The sequence below is a fragment of the Limanda limanda genome, chromosome 21 (genome assembly GCF_963576545.1).
Source record: "Limanda limanda chromosome 21, fLimLim1.1, whole genome shotgun sequence".
NCBI lineage: Eukaryota > Metazoa > Chordata > Actinopteri > Pleuronectiformes > Pleuronectidae > Limanda > Limanda limanda.
In genome coordinates, this window is record NC_083656.1 from 18,259,099 (window position 1) to 18,274,686 (window position 15,588).

The 15,588-nt window shown below is 45.0% G+C and overlaps 27 non-coding genes across 27 annotated transcripts; all 27 read left to right on the top strand.

The window, feature by feature from the left end:
- The first annotated feature begins 167 nt into the window (after positions 1–167).
- trnal-cag (transfer RNA leucine (anticodon CAG)) lies at positions 168–250 on the top strand. The gene has a single exon. It is a non-coding gene; the product is annotated as a tRNA-Leu (tRNA).
- A 753-nt stretch (positions 251–1,003) lies between these two features.
- Positions 1,004–1,075, top strand: trnaq-cug (transfer RNA glutamine (anticodon CUG)). Its single transcript has one exon. It is a non-coding gene; the product is annotated as a tRNA-Gln (tRNA).
- Positions 1,076–1,319: 244 nt separating this feature from the next.
- Positions 1,320–1,402, top strand: trnal-cag (transfer RNA leucine (anticodon CAG)). Its single transcript has one exon. It is a non-coding gene; the product is annotated as a tRNA-Leu (tRNA).
- Positions 1,403–2,155: 753 nt separating this feature from the next.
- Positions 2,156–2,227, top strand: trnaq-cug (transfer RNA glutamine (anticodon CUG)). The gene has a single exon. It is a non-coding gene; the product is annotated as a tRNA-Gln (tRNA).
- A 244-nt stretch (positions 2,228–2,471) lies between these two features.
- trnal-cag (transfer RNA leucine (anticodon CAG)) lies at positions 2,472–2,554 on the top strand. The gene has a single exon. It is a non-coding gene; the product is annotated as a tRNA-Leu (tRNA).
- Positions 2,555–3,307: 753 nt separating this feature from the next.
- On the top strand, positions 3,308–3,379 carry trnaq-uug (transfer RNA glutamine (anticodon UUG)). Its single transcript has one exon. It is a non-coding gene; the product is annotated as a tRNA-Gln (tRNA).
- Positions 3,380–3,623: 244 nt separating this feature from the next.
- On the top strand, positions 3,624–3,706 carry trnal-cag (transfer RNA leucine (anticodon CAG)). The gene has a single exon. It is a non-coding gene; the product is annotated as a tRNA-Leu (tRNA).
- Positions 3,707–4,459: 753 nt separating this feature from the next.
- Positions 4,460–4,531, top strand: trnaq-cug (transfer RNA glutamine (anticodon CUG)). Its single transcript has one exon. It is a non-coding gene; the product is annotated as a tRNA-Gln (tRNA).
- Positions 4,532–4,775: 244 nt separating this feature from the next.
- On the top strand, positions 4,776–4,858 carry trnal-cag (transfer RNA leucine (anticodon CAG)). The gene has a single exon. It is a non-coding gene; the product is annotated as a tRNA-Leu (tRNA).
- Positions 4,859–5,611: 753 nt separating this feature from the next.
- trnaq-cug (transfer RNA glutamine (anticodon CUG)) lies at positions 5,612–5,683 on the top strand. Its single transcript has one exon. It is a non-coding gene; the product is annotated as a tRNA-Gln (tRNA).
- A 244-nt stretch (positions 5,684–5,927) lies between these two features.
- trnal-cag (transfer RNA leucine (anticodon CAG)) lies at positions 5,928–6,010 on the top strand. Its single transcript has one exon. It is a non-coding gene; the product is annotated as a tRNA-Leu (tRNA).
- A 753-nt stretch (positions 6,011–6,763) lies between these two features.
- trnaq-cug (transfer RNA glutamine (anticodon CUG)) lies at positions 6,764–6,835 on the top strand. The gene has a single exon. It is a non-coding gene; the product is annotated as a tRNA-Gln (tRNA).
- A 244-nt stretch (positions 6,836–7,079) lies between these two features.
- On the top strand, positions 7,080–7,162 carry trnal-cag (transfer RNA leucine (anticodon CAG)). The gene has a single exon. It is a non-coding gene; the product is annotated as a tRNA-Leu (tRNA).
- Positions 7,163–7,915: 753 nt separating this feature from the next.
- On the top strand, positions 7,916–7,987 carry trnaq-cug (transfer RNA glutamine (anticodon CUG)). The gene has a single exon. It is a non-coding gene; the product is annotated as a tRNA-Gln (tRNA).
- A 244-nt stretch (positions 7,988–8,231) lies between these two features.
- trnal-cag (transfer RNA leucine (anticodon CAG)) lies at positions 8,232–8,314 on the top strand. Its single transcript has one exon. It is a non-coding gene; the product is annotated as a tRNA-Leu (tRNA).
- Positions 8,315–9,067: 753 nt separating this feature from the next.
- Positions 9,068–9,139, top strand: trnaq-cug (transfer RNA glutamine (anticodon CUG)). The gene has a single exon. It is a non-coding gene; the product is annotated as a tRNA-Gln (tRNA).
- Positions 9,140–9,383: 244 nt separating this feature from the next.
- On the top strand, positions 9,384–9,466 carry trnal-cag (transfer RNA leucine (anticodon CAG)). Its single transcript has one exon. It is a non-coding gene; the product is annotated as a tRNA-Leu (tRNA).
- Positions 9,467–10,219: 753 nt separating this feature from the next.
- trnaq-cug (transfer RNA glutamine (anticodon CUG)) lies at positions 10,220–10,291 on the top strand. Its single transcript has one exon. It is a non-coding gene; the product is annotated as a tRNA-Gln (tRNA).
- Positions 10,292–10,535: 244 nt separating this feature from the next.
- trnal-cag (transfer RNA leucine (anticodon CAG)) lies at positions 10,536–10,618 on the top strand. Its single transcript has one exon. It is a non-coding gene; the product is annotated as a tRNA-Leu (tRNA).
- Positions 10,619–11,371: 753 nt separating this feature from the next.
- Positions 11,372–11,443, top strand: trnaq-cug (transfer RNA glutamine (anticodon CUG)). Its single transcript has one exon. It is a non-coding gene; the product is annotated as a tRNA-Gln (tRNA).
- A 244-nt stretch (positions 11,444–11,687) lies between these two features.
- On the top strand, positions 11,688–11,770 carry trnal-cag (transfer RNA leucine (anticodon CAG)). Its single transcript has one exon. It is a non-coding gene; the product is annotated as a tRNA-Leu (tRNA).
- Positions 11,771–12,523: 753 nt separating this feature from the next.
- trnaq-cug (transfer RNA glutamine (anticodon CUG)) lies at positions 12,524–12,595 on the top strand. Its single transcript has one exon. It is a non-coding gene; the product is annotated as a tRNA-Gln (tRNA).
- A 244-nt stretch (positions 12,596–12,839) lies between these two features.
- Positions 12,840–12,922, top strand: trnal-cag (transfer RNA leucine (anticodon CAG)). The gene has a single exon. It is a non-coding gene; the product is annotated as a tRNA-Leu (tRNA).
- Positions 12,923–13,675: 753 nt separating this feature from the next.
- Positions 13,676–13,747, top strand: trnaq-uug (transfer RNA glutamine (anticodon UUG)). The gene has a single exon. It is a non-coding gene; the product is annotated as a tRNA-Gln (tRNA).
- A 244-nt stretch (positions 13,748–13,991) lies between these two features.
- trnal-cag (transfer RNA leucine (anticodon CAG)) lies at positions 13,992–14,074 on the top strand. Its single transcript has one exon. It is a non-coding gene; the product is annotated as a tRNA-Leu (tRNA).
- Positions 14,075–14,827: 753 nt separating this feature from the next.
- On the top strand, positions 14,828–14,899 carry trnaq-cug (transfer RNA glutamine (anticodon CUG)). Its single transcript has one exon. It is a non-coding gene; the product is annotated as a tRNA-Gln (tRNA).
- A 244-nt stretch (positions 14,900–15,143) lies between these two features.
- trnal-cag (transfer RNA leucine (anticodon CAG)) lies at positions 15,144–15,226 on the top strand. Its single transcript has one exon. It is a non-coding gene; the product is annotated as a tRNA-Leu (tRNA).
- The last annotated feature ends 362 nt before the right edge of the window (positions 15,227–15,588 follow it).

The following is a 15,588-nucleotide window of genomic DNA, read 5'->3' on the forward strand; positions in this document are numbered from 1 at the left end:
CTCCACATTAGTCTTGCTAAAACTTTGAAATCTCTTTCAGCATCTCAATAGGCAAGATATTTGCTCCCAATGCATTTTGATCGCTTCAACTTTTTAAAACTCACTTTTGCTGATGTCTTTGCTAGCTCTGGATTCGATTTTTTGGGCTTATTTTTAGGGTTTTCCCAGTCAGGATGGCCGAGCGGTCTAAGGCGCTGCGTTCAGGTCGCAGTCTCCATTGGAGGCGTGGGTTCAAATCCCACTTCTCACAGCTTACCACTAGCAGTTCCTTTGTCATCATGAGGAAAGTATGGTCACTGAAGAGAATAACTGCATTGGTTGATTTTGTTTGCAAAGACATTTTGAATACTCTTCACATCATCTCTCCAAGCATCTAACTGGTTGAAGTGACTTAACATGTCCCTCTCTTGTGGTTGGAGATCTGCAATACTTGGGACACTTGTAGGAACTTATCATCATAGCAACATCCCTTGAATTGTCTCGCACTTGTGTTTAGGGATTTACAATACGTGGGAGACCAAACATCCAGCACCAGCCGAGGACGGGGACCCAGCCGTCTCTAGATTATAGTGCCCCCTCCACAGAGACCCACCAGCTCCAGCACCAGCCAAGCCAGGGGACCCACTCTTAAGCCCCCACCCTGAGTGCTGAAAATGCCCAGAAATTTCACACTCTTTGTGTTAGGGAAAAATACAATACATTGGACACTTGTAGGCACTGATCATAGTAGCAAAAATGCCTCGAAATGTCCCGACCAATCAGAATGAGCCAGACACTTCTAGGCACTTATCATAGTAGCAAAATGCCTAGAAATGTCCCGTCCAATCAGAATGTGCCGGACACTTCTTTTTGTGCGATCGAATATTGTCTCACAGGGACCTAATTTTTGGAGGTAGTAAAGCTTTGAAAGTAAAAGCTTTTCAATTTGGGACATTTCCCACTGTCCATTTACACCTGAATGCTGTTGGGGGTTGGCGGGTCTAAGATTGCCACAACTGAACAGGGTTCCATGGTGTAATGGCTAGCACTCTGGACTCTGAATCCAGTGATCCGAGTTCAAGTCTCGGTGGGACCTACAGTTAAAGATGTACAACCTTTATAGCACTCTTACCTTTACCTAGTCAAGGTCAGCACCTGAACAACACTGATTGACTCCACATTAGCCTTGCTAAAACTTTGAAATCTCTTTCAGCATCTCAGTAGGCAGGATATTTGCTCCCAATGCATTTTGATCGCTTCAACTTTTTAAAACTCACTTTTGCTGATGTCTTTGCTAGCTCTGGATTCGATTTTTTGGGCTTATTTTTAGGGTTTTCCCAGTCAGGATGGCCGAGCTGTCTAAGGCGCTGCGTTCAGGTCGCAGTCTCCATTGGAGGCGTGGGTTCAAATCCCACTTCTGACAGCTTACCACTTGCAGTTCGTTTGTCATCATGAGGAAAGTATGGTCACTGAAGAGAATAACTGCATTGGTTGATTTTGTTTGCAAAAACATTTTGAATACTCTTCACATCATCTCTCCAAGCATCTAACTGGTTGAAGTGACTTAACATGTCCCTCTCTTGTGGTTGGAGATCTGCAATACTTGGGACACTTGTAGGAACTTATCATCATAGCAACATCCCTTGAATTGTCTCGCACTTGTGTTTAGGGATTTACAATACGTGGGAGACCAAACATCCAGCACCAGCCGAGCACGGGGACCCAGCCGTCTCTAGATTATAGTGCCCCCTCCACAGAGACCCACCAGCTCCAGCACCAGCCAAGCCAGGGGACCCACTCTTAAGCCCCCACCCTGAGTGCTGAAAATGCCCAGAAATGTCACTCTCTTTGTGTTAGGGAAAAATACAATATATTGGACACTTGTAGGCACTTATCATAGTAGCAAAAATGCCTCGAAATGTCCCGACCAATCAGAATGAGCCAGACACTTCTAGGCACTTATCATAGTAGCAAAATGCCTAGAAATGTCCCGTCCAATCAGAATGTGCCGGACACTTCTTTTTGTGCGATCGAATATTGTCTCACAGGGACCTAATTTTTGGAGGTAGTAAAGCTTCGAAAGTAAAAGCTTTTCAATTTGGGACATTTCCCACTGTCCATTTACACCTGAATGCTGTTGGGGGTTGGCGGGTCTAAGATTGCCACAACTGAACAGGGTTCCATGGTGTAATGGCTAGCACTCTGGACTCTGAATCCAGTGATCAGAGTTCAAGTCTCGGTGGGACCTACAGTTAAAGATGTACAACCTTTATAGCACTCTTACCTTTACCTAGTCAAGGTCAGCACCTGAACAACACTGATTGACTCCACATTAGCCTTGCTAAAACTTTGAAATCTCTTTCAGCATCTCAATAGGCAAGATATTTGCTCCCAATGCATTTTGATCGCTTCAACTTTTTAAAACTCACTTTTGCTGATGTCTTTGCTATCTCTGGATTCCATTTTTTGGGCTTATTTTTAGGGTTTTCCCAGTCAGGATGGCCGAGCGGTCTAAGGCGCTGCGTTCAGGTCGCAGTCTCCATTGGAGGCGTGGGTTCAAATCCCACTTCTGACAGCTTACCACTAGCAGTTCCTTTGTCATCATGAGGAAAGTTTGGTCACTGAAGAGAATAACTGCATTGGTTGATTTTGTTTGCAAAAACATTTTGAATACTCTTCACATCATCTCTCCAAGCATCTAACTGGTTGAAGTGACTTAACATGTCCCTCTCTTGTGGTTGGAGATCTGCAATACTTGGGACACTTGTAGGAACTTATCATCATAGCAACATCCCTTGAATTGTCTCGCACTTGTGTTTAGGGATTTACAATACGTGGGAGACCAAACATCCAGCACCAGCCGAGCACGGGGACCCAGCCATCTCTAGATTATAGTGCCCCCTCCACAGAGACCCACCAGCTCCAGCACCAGCCAAGCCAGGGGACCCACTCTTAAGCCCCCACCCTGAGTGCTGAAAATGCCCAGAAATTTCACACTCTTTGTGTTAGGGAAAAATACAATACATTGGACACTTGTAGGCACTGATCATAGTAGCAAAAATGCCTCGAAATGTCCCGACCAATCAGAATGAGCCAGACACTTCTAGGCACTTATCATAGTAGCAAAATGCCTAGAAATGTCCCGTCCAATCAGAATGTGCCGGACACTTCTTTTTGTGCGATCGAATATTGTCTCACAGGGACCTAATTTTTGGAGGTAGTAAAGCTTTGAAAGTAAAAGCTTTTCAATTTGGGACATTTCCCACTGTCCATTTACACCTGAATGCTGTTGGGGGTTGGCGGGTCTAAGATTGCCACAACTGAACAGGGTTCCATGGTGTAATGGCTAGCACTCTGGACATTGAATCCAGTGATCCGAGTTCAAGTCTCGGTGGGACCTACAGTTAAAGATGTACAACCTTTATAGCACTCTTACCTTTACCTAGTCAAGGTCAGCACCTGAACAACACTGATTGACTCCACATTAGCCTTGCTAAAACTTTGAAATCTCTTTCAGCATCTCAGTAGGCAAGATATTTGCTCCCAATGCATTTTGATCGCTTCAACTTTTTAAAACTCACTTTTGCTGATGTCTTTGCTAGCTCTGGATTCGATTTTTTGGGCTTATTTTTAGGGTTTTCCCAGTCAGGATGGCCGAGCGGTCTAAGGCGCTGCGTTCAGGTCGCAGTCTCCATTGGAGGCGTGGGTTCAAATCCCACTTCTGACAGCTTACCACTAGCAGTTCCTTTGTCATCATGAGGAAAGTATGGTCACTGAAGAGAATAACTGCATTGGTTGATTTTGTTTGCAAAAACATTTTGAATACTCTTCACATCATCTCTCCAAGCATCTAACTGGTTGAAGTGACTTAACATGTCCCTCTCTTGTGGTTGGAGATCTGCAATACTTGGGACACTTGTAGGAACTTATCATCATAGCAACATCCCTTGAATTGTCTCGCACTTGTGTTTAGGGATTTACAATACGTGGGAGACCAAACATCCAGCACCAGCCGAGCACGGGGACCCAGCCGTCTCTAGATTATAGTGCCCCCTCCACAGAGACCCACCAGCTCCAGCACCAGCCAAGCCAGGGGACCCACTCTTAAGCCCCCACCCTGAGTGCTGAAAATGCCCAGAAATTTCACACTCTTTGTGTTAGGGAAAAATACAATACATTGGACACTTGTAGGCACTGATCATAGTAGCAAAAATGCCTCGAAATGTCCCGACCAATCAGAATGAGCCAGACACTTCTAGGCACTTATCATAGTAGCAAAATGCCTAGAAATGTCCCGTCCAATCAGAATGTGCCGGACACTTCTTTTTGTGCGATCGAATATTGTCTCACAGGGACCTAATTTTTGGAGGTAGTAAAGCTTTGAAAGTAAAAGCTTTTCAATTTGGGACATTTCCCACTGTCCATTCACACCTGAATGCTGTTGGGGGTTGGCGGGTCTAAGATTGCCACAACTGAACAGGGTTCCATGGTGTAATGGCTAGCACTCTGGACTCTGAATCCAGTGATCCGAGTTCAAGTCTCGGTGGGACCTACAGTTAAAGATGTACAACCTTTATAGCACTCTTACCTTTACCTAGTCAAGGTCAGCACCTGAACAACACTGATTGACTCCACATTAGCCTTGCTAAAACTTTGAAATCTCTTTCAGCATCTCAGTAGGCAAGATATTTGCTCCCAATGCATTTTGATCGCTTCAACTTTTTAAAACTCACTTTTGCTGATGTCTTTGCTAGCTCTGGATTCGATTTTTTGGGCTTATTTTTAGGGTTTTCCCAGTCAGGATGGCCGAGCGGTCTAAGGCGCTGCGTTCAGGTCGCAGTCTCCATTGGAGGCGTGGGTTCAAATCCCACTTCTGACAGCTTACCACTAGCAGTTCCTTTGTCATCATGAGGAAAGTATGGTCACTGAAGAGAATAACTGCATTGGTTGATTTTGTTTGCAAAAACATTTTGAATACTCTTCACATCATCTCTCCAAGCATCTAACTGGTTGAAGTGACTTAACATGTCCCTCTCTTGTGGTTGGAGATCTGCAATACTTGGGACACTTGTAGGAACTTATCATCATAGCAACATCCCTTGAATTGTCTCGCACTTGTGTTTAGGGATTTACAATACGTGGGAGACCAAACATCCAGCACCAGCCGAGCACGGGGACCCAGCCGTCTCTAGATTATAGTGCCCCCTCCACAGAGACCCACCAGCTCCAGCACCAGCCAAGCCAGGGGACCCACTCTTAAGCCCCCACCCTGAGTGCTGAAAATGCCCAGAAATGTCACACTCTTTGTGTTAGGGAAATATACAATACATTGGACACTTGTAGGCACTTATCATAGTAGCAAAAATGCCTCGAAATGTCCCGACCAATCAGAATGAGCCAGACACTTCTAGGCACTTATCATAGTAGCAAAATGCCTAGAAATGTCCCGTCCAATCAGAATGTGCCGGACACTTCTTTTTGTGCGATCGAATATTGTCTCACAGGGACCTAATTTTTGGAGGTAGTAAAGCTTTGAAAGTAAAAGCTTTTCAATTTGGGACATTTCCCACTGTCCATTTACACCTGAATGCTGTTGGGGGTTGGCGGGTCTAAGATTGCCACAACTGAACAGGGTTCCATGGTGTAATGGCTAGCACTCTGGACTCTGAATCCAGTGATCCGAGTTCAAGTCTCGGTGGGACCTACAGTTAAAGATGTACAACCTTTATAGCACTCTTACCTTTACCTAGTCAAGGTCAGCACCTGAACAACACTGATTGACTCCACATTAGCCTTGCTAAAACTTTGAAATCTCTTTCAGCATCTCAATAGGCAAGATATTTGCTCCCAATGCATTTTGATCGCTTCAACTTTTTAAAACTCACTTTTGCTGATGTCTTTGCTAGCTCTGGATTCGTTTTTTTGGGCTTATTTTTAGGGTTTTCCCAGTCAGGATGGCCGAGCGGTCTAAGGCGCTGCGTTCAGGTCGCAGTCTCCATTGGAGGCGTGGGTTCAAATCCCACTTCTGACAGCTTACCACTAGCAGTTCCTTTGTCATCATGAGGAAAGTTTGGTCACTGAAGAGAATAACTGCATTGGTTGATTTTGTTTGCAAAAACATTTTGAATACTCTTCACATCATCTCTCCAAGCATCTAACTGGTTGAAGTGACTTAACATGTCCCTCTCTTGTGGTTGGAGATCTGCAATACTTGGGACACTTGTAGGAACTTATCATCATAGCAACATCCCTTGAATTGTCTCGCACTTGTGTTTAGGGATTTACAATACGTGGGAGACCAAACATCCAGCACCAGCCGAGCACGGGGACCCAGCCGTCTCTAGATTATAGTGCCCCCTCCACAGAGACCCACCAGCTCCAGCACCAGCCAAGCCAGGGGACCCACTCTTAAGCCCCCACCCTGAGTGCTGAAAATGCCCAGAAATTTCACACTCTTTGTGTTAGGGAAAAATACAATACATTGGACACTTGTAGGCACTTATCATAGTAGCAAAAATGCCTCGAAATGTCCCGACCAATCAGAATAAGCCAGACACTTCTAGGCACTTATCATAGTAGCAAAATGCCTAGAAATGTCCCGTCCAATCAGAATGTGGCGGACACTTCTTTTTGTGCGATCGAATATTGTCTCACAGGGACCTAATTTTTGGAGGTAGTAAAGCTTTGAAAGTAAAAGCTTTTCAATTTGGGACATTTCCCACTGACCATTGACACCTGAATGCTGTTGGGGGTTGGCGGGTCTAAGATTGCCACAACTGAACAGGGTTCCATGGTGTAATGGCTTGCACTCTGGACTCTGAATCCAGTGATCCGAGTTAAAGTCTCGGTGGGACCTACAGTTAAAGATGTACAACCTTTATAGCACTCTTACCTTTACCTAGTCAAGGTCAGCACCTGAACAACACTGATTGACTCCACATTAGCCTTGCTAAAACTTTGAAATCTCTTTCAGCATCTCAATAGGCAAGATATTTGCTCCCAATGCATTTTGATCGCTTCAACTTTTTAAAACTCACTTTTGCTGATGTCTTTGCTAGCTCTGGATTCGTTTTTTTGGGCTTATTTTTAGGGTTTTCCCAGTCAGGATGGCCGAGCGGTCTAAGGCGCTGCGTTCAGGTCGCAGTCTCCATTGGAGGCGTGGGTTCAAATCCCACTTCTGACAGCTTACCACTAGCAGTTCCTTTGTCATCATGGGGAAAGTATGGTCACTGAAGAGAATAACTGCATTGGTTGATTTTGTTTGCAAAAACATTTTGAATACTCTTCACATCATCTCTCCAAGCATCTAACTGGTTGAAGTGACTTAACATGTCCCTCTCTTGTGGTTGGAGATCTGCAATACTTGGGACACTTGTAGGAACTTATCATCATAGCAACATCCCTTGAATTGTCTCGCACTTGTGTTTAGGGTTTTACAATACGTGGGAGACCAAACATCCAGCACCAGCCGAGCACGGGGACCCAGCCGTCTCTAGATTATAGTGCCCCCTCCACAGAGACCCACCAGCTCCAGCACCAGCCAAGCCAGGGGACCCACTCTTAAGCCCCCACCCTGAGTGCTGAAAATGCCCAGAAATTTCACACTCTTTGTGTTAGGGAAAAATACAATACATTGGACACTTGTAGGCACTGATCATAGTAGCAAAAATGCCTCGAAATGTCCCGACCAATCAGAATGAGCCAGACACTTCTAGGCACTTATCATAGTAGCAAAATGCCTAGAAATGTCCCGTCCAATCAGAATGTGCCGGACACTTCTTTTTGTGCGATCGAATATTGTCTCACAGGGACCTAATTTTTGGAGGTAGTAAAGCTTTGAAAGTAAAAGCTTTTCAATTTGGGACATTTCCCACTGTCCATTTACACCTGAATGCTATTGGGGGTTGGCGGGTCTAAGATTGCCACAACTGAACAGGGTTCCATGGTGTAATGGCTAGCACTCTGGACTCTGAATCCAGTGATCCGAGTTCAAGTCTCGGTGGGACCTACAGTTAAAGATGTACAACCTTTATAGCACTCTTACCTTTACCTAGTCAAGGTCAGCACCTGAACAACACTGATTGACTCCACATTAGCCTTGCTAAAACTTTGAAATCTCTTTCAGCATCTCAATAGGCAAGATATTTGCTCCCAATGCATTTTGATCGCTTCAACTTTTTAAAACTCACTTTTGCTGATGTCTTTGCTAGCTCTGGATTCGATTTTTTGGGCTTATTTTTAGGGATTTCCCAGTCAGGATGGCCGAGCGGTCTAAGGCGCTGCGTTCAGGTCGCAGTCTCCATTGGAGGCGTGGGTTCAAATCCCACTTCTGACAGCTTACCACTAGCAGTTCCTTTGTCATCATGAGGAAAGTATGGTCACTGAAGAGAATAACTGCATTGGTTGATTTTGTTTGCAAAAACATTTTGAATACTCTTCACATCATCTCTCCAAGCATCTAACTGGTTGAAGTGACTTAACATGTCCCTCTCTTGTGGTTGGAGATCTGCAATACTTGGGACACTTGTAGGAACTTATCATCATAGCAACATCCCTTGAATTGTCTCGCACTTGTGTTTAGGGATTTACAATACGTGGGAGACCAAACATCCAGCACCAGCCGAGCACGGGGACCCAGCCGTCTCTAGATTATAGTGCCCCCTCCACAGAGACCCACCAGCTCCAGCACCAGCCAAGCCAGGGGACCCACTCTTAAGCCCCCACCCTGAGTGCTGAAAATGCCCAGAAATTTCACACTCTTTGTGTTAGGGAAAAATACAATACATTGGACACTTGTAGGCACTGATCATAGTAGCAAAAATGCCTCGAAATGTCCCGACCAATCAGAATGAGCCAGACACTTCTAGGCACTTATCATAGTAGCAAAATGCCTAGAAATGTCCCGTCCAATCAGAATGTGCCGGACACTTCTTTTTGTGCGATCGAATATTGTCTCACAGGGACCTAATTTTTGGAGGTAGTAAAGCTTTGAAAGTAAAAGCTTTTCAATTTGGGACATTTCCCACTGTCCATTCACACCTGAATGCTGTTGGGGGTTGGCGGGTCTAAGATTGCCACAACTGAACAGGGTTCCATGGTGTAATGGCTAGCACTCTGGACTCTGAATCCAGTGATCCGAGTTCAAGTCTCGGTGGGACCTACAGTTAAAGATGTACAACCTTTATAGCACTCTTACCTTTACCTAGTCAAGGTCAGCACCTGAACAACACTGATTGACTCCACATTAGCCTTGCTAAAACTTTGAAATCTCTTTCAGCATCTCAGTAGGCAAGATATTTGCTCCCAATGCATTTTGATCGCTTCAACTTTTTAAAACTCACTTTTGCTGATGTCTTTGCTAGCTCTGGATTCGATTTTTTGGGCTTATTTTTAGGGTTTTCCCAGTCAGGATGGCCGAGCGGTCTAAGGCGCTGCGTTCAGGTCGCAGTCTCCATTGGAGGCGTGGGTTCAAATCCCACTTCTGACAGCTTACCACTAGCAGTTCCTTTGTCATCATGAGGAAAGTATGGTCACTGAAGAGAATAACTGCATTGGTTGATTTTGTTTGCAAAAACATTTTGAATACTCTTCACATCATCTCTCCAAGCATCTAACTGGTTGAAGTGACTTAACATGTCCCTCTCTTGTGGTTGGAGATCTGCAATACTTGGGACACTTGTAGGAACTTATCATCATAGCAACATCCCTTGAATTGTCTCGCACTTGTGTTTAGGGATTTACAATACGTGGGAGACCAAACATCCAGCACCAGCCGAGCACGGGGACCCAGCCGTCTCTAGATTATAGTACCCCCTCCACAGAGAGCCACCAGCTCCAGCACCAGCCAAGCCAGGGGACCCACTCTTAAGCCCCCACCCTGAGTGCTGAAAATGCCCAGAAATGTCACACTCTTTGTGTTAGGGAAAAATACAATACATTGGACACTTGTAGGCACTGATCATAGTAGCAAAAATGCCTCGAAATGTCCCGACCAATCAGAATGAGCCAGACACTTCTAGGCACTTATCATAGTAGCAAAATGCCTAGAAATGTCCCGTCCAATCAGAATGTGCCGGACACTTCTTTTTGTGCGATCGAATATTGTCTCACAGGGACCTAATTTTTGGAGGTAGTAAAGCTTTGAAAGTAAAAGCTTTTCAATTTGGGACATTTCCCACTGTCCATTTACACCTGAATGCTGTTGGGGGTTGGCGGGTCTAAGATTGCCACAACTGAACAGGGTTCCATGGTGTAATGGCTAGCACTCTGGACTCTGAATCCAGTGATCCGAGTTCAAGTCTCGGTGGGACCTACAGTTAAAGATGTACAACCTTTATAGCACTCTTACCTTTACCTAGTCAAGGTCAGCACCTGAACAACACTGATTGACTCCACATTAGCCTTGCTAAAACTTTGAAATCTCTTTCAGCATCTCAATAGGCAAGATATTTGCTCCCAATGCATTTTGATCGCTTCAACTTTTTAAAACTCACTTTTGCTGATGTCTTTGCTAGCTCTGGATTCGATTTTTTGGGCTTATTTTTAGGGTTTTCCCAGTCAGGATGGCCGAGCGGTCTAAGGCGCTGCGTTCAGGTCGCAGTCTCCATTGGAGGCGTGGGTTCAAATCCCACTTCTGACAGCTTACCACTAGCAGTTCCTTTGTCATCATGAGGAAAGTATGGTCACTGAAGAGAATAACTGCATTGGTTGATTTTGTTTGCAAAGACATTTTGAATACTCTTCACATCATCTCTCCAAGCATCTAACTGGTTGAAGTGACTTAACATGTCCCTCTCTTGTGGTTGGAGATCTGCAATACTTGGGACACTTGTAGGAACTTATCATCATAGCAACATCCCTTGAATTGTCTCGCACTTGTGTTTAGGGATTTACAATACGTGGGAGACCAAACATCCAGCACCAGCCGAGGACGGGGACCCAGCCGTCTCTAGATTATAGTGCCCCCTCCACAGAGACCCACCAGCTCCAGCACCAGCCAAGCCAGGGGACCCACTCTTAAGCCCCCACCCTGAGTGCTGAAAATGCCCAGAAATTTCACACTCTTTGTGTTAGGGAAAAATACAATACATTGGACACTTGTAGGCACTGATCATAGTAGCAAAAATGCCTCGAAATGTCCCGACCAATCAGAATGAGCCAGACACTTCTAGGCACTTATCATAGTAGCAAAATGCCTAGAAATGTCCCGTCCAATCAGAATGTGCCGGACACTTCTTTTTGTGCGATCGAATATTGTCTCACAGGGACCTAATTTTTGGAGGTAGTAAAGCTTTGAAAGTAAAAGCTTTTCAATTTGGGACATTTCCCACTGTCCATTTACACCTGAATGCTGTTGGGGGTTGGCGGGTCTAAGATTGCCACAACTGAACAGGGTTCCATGGTGTAATGGCTAGCACTCTGGACTCTGAATCCAGTGATCCGAGTTCAAGTCTCGGTGGGACCTACAGTTAAAGATGTACAACCTTTATAGCACTCTTACCTTTACCTAGTCAAGGTCAGCACCTGAACAACACTGATTGACTCCACATTAGCCTTGCTAAAACTTTGAAATCTCTTTCAGCATCTCAGTAGGCAGGATATTTGCTCCCAATGCATTTTGATCGCTTCAACTTTTTAAAACTCACTTTTGCTGATGTCTTTGCTAGCTCTGGATTCGATTTTTTGGGCTTATTTTTAGGGTTTTCCCAGTCAGGATGGCCGAGCTGTCTAAGGCGCTGCGTTCAGGTCGCAGTCTCCATTGGAGGCGTGGGTTCAAATCCCACTTCTGACAGCTTACCACTTGCAGTTCGTTTGTCATCATGAGGAAAGTATGGTCACTGAAGAGAATAACTGCATTGGTTGATTTTGTTTGCAAAAACATTTTGAATACTCTTCACATCATCTCTCCAAGCATCTAACTGGTTGAAGTGACTTAACATGTCCCTCTCTTGTGGTTGGAGATCTGCAATACTTGGGACACTTGTAGGAACTTATCATCATAGCAACATCCCTTGAATTGTCTCGCACTTGTGTTTAGGGATTTACAATACGTGGGAGACCAAACATCCAGCACCAGCCGAGCACGGGGACCCAGCCGTCTCTAGATTATAGTGCCCCCTCCACAGAGACCCACCAGCTCCAGCACCAGCCAAGCCAGGGGACCCACTCTTAAGCCCCCACCCTGAGTGCTGAAAATGCCCAGAAATGTCACTCTCTTTGTGTTAGGGAAAAATACAATATATTGGACACTTGTAGGCACTTATCATAGTAGCAAAAATGCCTCGAAATGTCCCGACCAATCAGAATGAGCCAGACACTTCTAGGCACTTATCATAGTAGCAAAATGCCTAGAAATGTCCCGTCCAATCAGAATGTGCCGGACACTTCTTTTTGTGCGATCGAATATTGTCTCACAGGGACCTAATTTTTGGAGGTAGTAAAGCTTCGAAAGTAAAAGCTTTTCAATTTGGGACATTTCCCACTGTCCATTTACACCTGAATGCTGTTGGGGGTTGGCGGGTCTAAGATTGCCACAACTGAACAGGGTTCCATGGTGTAATGGCTAGCACTCTGGACTCTGAATCCAGTGATCAGAGTTCAAGTCTCGGTGGGACCTACAGTTAAAGATGTACAACCTTTATAGCACTCTTACCTTTACCTAGTCAAGGTCAGCACCTGAACAACACTGATTGACTCCACATTAGCCTTGCTAAAACTTTGAAATCTCTTTCAGCATCTCAATAGGCAAGATATTTGCTCCCAATGCATTTTGATCGCTTCAACTTTTTAAAACTCACTTTTGCTGATGTCTTTGCTATCTCTGGATTCCATTTTTTGGGCTTATTTTTAGGGTTTTCCCAGTCAGGATGGCCGAGCGGTCTAAGGCGCTGCGTTCAGGTCGCAGTCTCCATTGGAGGCGTGGGTTCAAATCCCACTTCTGACAGCTTACCACTAGCAGTTCCTTTGTCATCATGAGGAAAGTTTGGTCACTGAAGAGAATAACTGCATTGGTTGATTTTGTTTGCAAAAACATTTTGAATACTCTTCACATCATCTCTCCAAGCATCTAACTGGTTGAAGTGACTTAACATGTCCCTCTCTTGTGGTTGGAGATCTGCAATACTTGGGACACTTGTAGGAACTTATCATCATAGCAACATCCCTTGAATTGTCTCGCACTTGTGTTTAGGGATTTACAATACGTGGGAGACCAAACATCCAGCACCAGCCGAGCACGGGGACCCAGCCATCTCTAGATTATAGTGCCCCCTCCACAGAGACCCACCAGCTCCAGCACCAGCCAAGCCAGGGGACCCACTCTTAAGCCCCCACCCTGAGTGCTGAAAATGCCCAGAAATTTCACACTCTTTGTGTTAGGGAAAAATACAATACATTGGACACTTGTAGGCACTGATCATAGTAGCAAAAATGCCTCGAAATGTCCCGACCAATCAGAATGAGCCAGACACTTCTAGGCACTTATCATAGTAGCAAAATGCCTAGAAATGTCCCGTCCAATCAGAATGTGCCGGACACTTCTTTTTGTGCGATCGAATATTGTCTCACAGGGACCTAATTTTTGGAGGTAGTAAAGCTTTGAAAGTAAAAGCTTTTCAATTTGGGACATTTCCCACTGTCCATTTACACCTGAATGCTGTTGGGGGTTGGCGGGTCTAAGATTGCCACAACTGAACAGGGTTCCATGGTGTAATGGCTAGCACTCTGGACATTGAATCCAGTGATCCGAGTTCAAGTCTCGGTGGGACCTACAGTTAAAGATGTACAACCTTTATAGCACTCTTACCTTTACCTAGTCAAGGTCAGCACCTGAACAACACTGATTGACTCCACATTAGCCTTGCTAAAACTTTGAAATCTCTTTCAGCATCTCAGTAGGCAAGATATTTGCTCCCAATGCATTTTGATCGCTTCAACTTTTTAAAACTCACTTTTGCTGATGTCTTTGCTAGCTCTGGATTCGATTTTTTGGGCTTATTTTTAGGGTTTTCCCAGTCAGGATGGCCGAGCGGTCTAAGGCGCTGCGTTCAGGTCGCAGTCTCCATTGGAGGCGTGGGTTCAAATCCCACTTCTGACAGCTTACCACTAGCAGTTCCTTTGTCATCATGAGGAAAGTATGGTCACTGAAGAGAATAACTGCATTGGTTGATTTTGTTTGCAAAAACATTTTGAATACTCTTCACATCATCTCTCCAAGCATCTAACTGGTTGAAGTGACTTAACATGTCCCTCTCTTGTGGTTGGAGATCTGCAATACTTGGGACACTTGTAGGAACTTATCATCATAGCAACATCCCTTGAATTGTCTCGCACTTGTGTTTAGGGATTTACAATACGTGGGAGACCAAACATCCAGCACCAGCCGAGCACGGGGACCCAGCCGTCTCTAGATTATAGTGCCCCCTCCACAGAGACCCACCAGCTCCAGCACCAGCCAAGCCAGGGGACCCACTCTTAAGCCCCCACCCTGAGTGCTGAAAATGCCCAGAAATTTCACACTCTTTGTGTTAGGGAAAAATACAATACATTGGACACTTGTAGGCACTGATCATAGTAGCAAAAATGCCTCGAAATGTCCCGACCAATCAGAATGAGCCAGACACTTCTAGGCACTTATCATAGTAGCAAAATGCCTAGAAATGTCCCGTCCAATCAGAATGTGCCGGACACTTCTTTTTGTGCGATCGAATATTGTCTCACAGGGACCTAATTTTTGGAGGTAGTAAAGCTTTGAAAGTAAAAGCTTTTCAATTTGGGACATTTCCCACTGTCCATTCACACCTGAATGCTGTTGGGGGTTGGCGGGTCTAAGATTGCCACAACTGAACAGGGTTCCATGGTGTAATGGCTAGCACTCTGGACTCTGAATCCAGTGATCCGAGTTCAAGTCTCGGTGGGACCTACAGTTAAAGATGTACAACCTTTATAGCACTCTTACCTTTACCTAGTCAAGGTCAGCACCTGAACAACACTGATTGACTCCACATTAGCCTTGCTAAAACTTTGAAATCTCTTTCAGCATCTCAGTAGGCAAGATATTTGCTCCCAATGCATTTTGATCGCTTCAACTTTTTAAAACTCACTTTTGCTGATGTCTTTGCTAGCTCTGGATTCGATTTTTTGGGCTTATTTTTAGGGTTTTCCCAGTCAGGATGGCCGAGCGGTCTAAGGCGCTGCGTTCAGGTCGCAGTCTCCATTGGAGGCGTGGGTTCAAATCCCACTTCTGACAGCTTACCACTAGCAGTTCCTTTGTCATCATGAGGAAAGTATGGTCACTGAAGAGAATAACTGCATTGGTTGATTTTGTTTGCAAAAACATTTTGAATACTCTTCACATCATCTCTCCAAGCATCTAACTGGTTGAAGTGACTTAACATGTCCCTCTCTTGTGGTTGGAGATCTGCAATACTTGGGACACTTGTAGGAACTTATCATCATAGCAACATCCCTTGAATTGTCTCGCACTTGTGTTTAGGGATTTACAATACGTGGGAGACCAAACATCCAGCACCAGCCGAGCACGGGGACCCAGCCGTCTCTAGATTATAGTGCCCCCTCCACAGAGACCCACCAGCTCCAGCACCAGCCAAG